This window comes from Macrobrachium nipponense, chromosome 37 (genome assembly GCF_015104395.2).
Source record: "Macrobrachium nipponense isolate FS-2020 chromosome 37, ASM1510439v2, whole genome shotgun sequence".
Classification (NCBI taxonomy): Eukaryota; Metazoa; Arthropoda; class Malacostraca; order Decapoda; family Palaemonidae; genus Macrobrachium; species Macrobrachium nipponense.
Window position 1 is genome coordinate 46388576 of NC_061097.1, and position 2500 is coordinate 46391075.

At 34.2% G+C, this 2500-nt stretch overlaps 1 protein-coding gene across 2 annotated transcripts in view; it reads right to left on the reverse strand.

The window, feature by feature from the left end:
• The window catches only part of LOC135209239 (insulin-like growth factor-binding protein complex acid labile subunit), a 440028-nt gene that overhangs the window by 74711 nt on the left and 362817 nt on the right, over positions 1-2500 (reverse strand). The gene's annotated exons all lie outside the window — the stretch shown is intronic.

The following is a 2500-nucleotide window of genomic DNA, read 5'->3' on the forward strand; positions in this document are numbered from 1 at the left end:
GGATTTTAATAACTTTCCATAAATAAATAAATAAATGAATGAATAAGTAACTCCTTCCCTTTAAGGATTTTAAGAACCTTCCATAAATAACTAAATAAATAAATAAATATGTGAATAAAGACAGCCCTAATCCAGAGCGCCCCCAGAGGAACAACGCCCCCCCCCCCCCCTCCAAAGCACAAAGCACACCACTGCCATCTGGCCGACGAGATATATCGCCCCGCAGAAATGAATGAGAGGTAAGTATGTATATACCCGCCTTGCGGTCCGTATTTAGACGCCGCCCGAGAGAACGAAGGAAGTCTCCTCCATCTCCATCGCCACGTACCTTAGAGCTCTCTCCATTCCGCGCTTAACCCTTTAGCGGAAGCCGCTGCCACTCCATAAATTTCGGCTCTTTATGGCCCGCCGACGGTCATTCTGCCCCTGAAAAAGGGGATCTTCCTAATAATAAAAAACGACGTTGCCTGTGTGTGTGTGTGTGTCCCTGCCCAGGCTAAATTTAGGGGGGCGCGGCGCATACACGGAAGGTCACTTAGTAGTTCCTTGATGCGTGGAATATCCTAGGTGTCGTGGGGCGTCGTTTGGTTGTCCTGTTCTGTGTCGTTACCCAGGAATCTATAGCAATAAACTGAAAACAATGCATTTCTTCAAATATACTAAACTGAAATCCTAAATATATGTATATCAAATTCGGATTCTACTGTCAAAAATTTCATTTTTCTAGTTATACTTCATTTCTCAACAAATGTTTCAAAGAATTATATTTCTTAATAAAAATGCATTTCTAGCTTAACTACATTTCTCAAATTAAACTAATTTGGAATTTACACAAATATGTCCCACAACACCACATAACATTTTTAGGCAAACTGTCTCTTCAAATATCTTTTCCTATCTGCATGTGTCAACCAAAAATTGAATATATCAAATTATGATAAAAGCTAATTTCTAATATCTTCAAATTCGCAAATAATATGATTAAAAAGTTTCTATTTTTTAAAATACAAGTGAAAATGTTTCCAAGAAATAACTAAGAAAAAAAATTCCTATTTTCCAAAATCAATAAGTAATATTTTACAAGAAATAATCACAAGAAACTTGCTACTTTTCAAAATTACCAAGTGAAAATAAAAAAAATAATTTAAAAAAATTCCTATTTCCCATAACTACTAGGTAAAAAATTTGCAAGAAATAATTAAAAACTTTATATTTGTCAAAATTACTAAGTAAATATTTGCAAATTACAAAAAAATTCCTATTCAAAATTGCCGATTAAAAACTTGCGATAAATAATTTTTAAAAAGCTTCATATTTATCGAAATTACCAAGTACAATAATCTGCAAGAAATAATTTTTAAAAAATGAAATTTTTCAAAACTATCAAGTAAAAAATTTGCAAGAAATAATGACAAAAAATTCCAAGTTTTTACAAACTGCTTAGTAAAATAATTTGTAAGAGATAATTACAAATAATTCCAACTTTTTAAAAAATTACTTAATAAAATATTTGCAAGAGATAATTACAAAAAATTCAAAATTTTTACAAAATCACTTAGTGCAAAATTTGTAAGATAATTACAAAAAATTCCAAGGTTTTATAAAATTACCTAGTAAAAAATATGCGAGAGATAATTACAAAAATGTCCAAGTTCTTAAAAAATTACTTGGTAAAAAATTGCAAGAAATAACCACAAAAAATTCCAAGTTTTTAAAAAACTTCCGAGTAAAAAATTTGCAAGACAATCGCAAAAAATTCCAATTTTCCAAAATGACCTAGTAAACTCCCGCCCAAGACTGAAGAAACTTTCGGGAACTTTGTTTACGTTTCTTGAAAGCTTCGACAACGTCACGAGCTCCCGCAAGGAGTAAACATTGGACCTTGGGAAGTTAAATGCTTTTTTAAGCGAATTTTTCCCACCGCCTCCTCTACTCTTTAACGGCGTAAGACCTACTTAGCCGCATACCTGAGCTATACGCGGAATGGAGAGAATTCTCTGAGGGCCAAATAATAACACGAGAGAGATAACTAGCGGGTGAGAAACTCCAGGAGAGATAACCATGTCTCAGATAACCAGGAAAGTAGTAATGATGATGGAAGAAGGTTATCGAGTAGCTTTCAAAACCTGAATCGATATCTTCAAGGAATTCTTTCATAAAGACATGGCACCCACTGATAACGAAATGTCACGTGTGAGATAACGAGGAGATAACAGGGAGATAGAGTGTCGTGTTTCGAGAGATAATTACAGTGGCGTGTCTGAGATAATGACGGAGATAATCAGGAGATCTTTTCACACATCGAAAGATCGCCAAGGATTTTAGGTCCAGATAAGACAAGTTAACCGAATGATGACATATGAGAGGAAAAAGGTTTATATATTAGCAATAATCACTGCGGTGGCAAATGCTGGAGGTTTACCAAGCATCAGGCGATAACAAAAGCCACGCGATAATGTCTCTAGTTATCAAAATGGATAACAAGTTAGCTTACGATTTA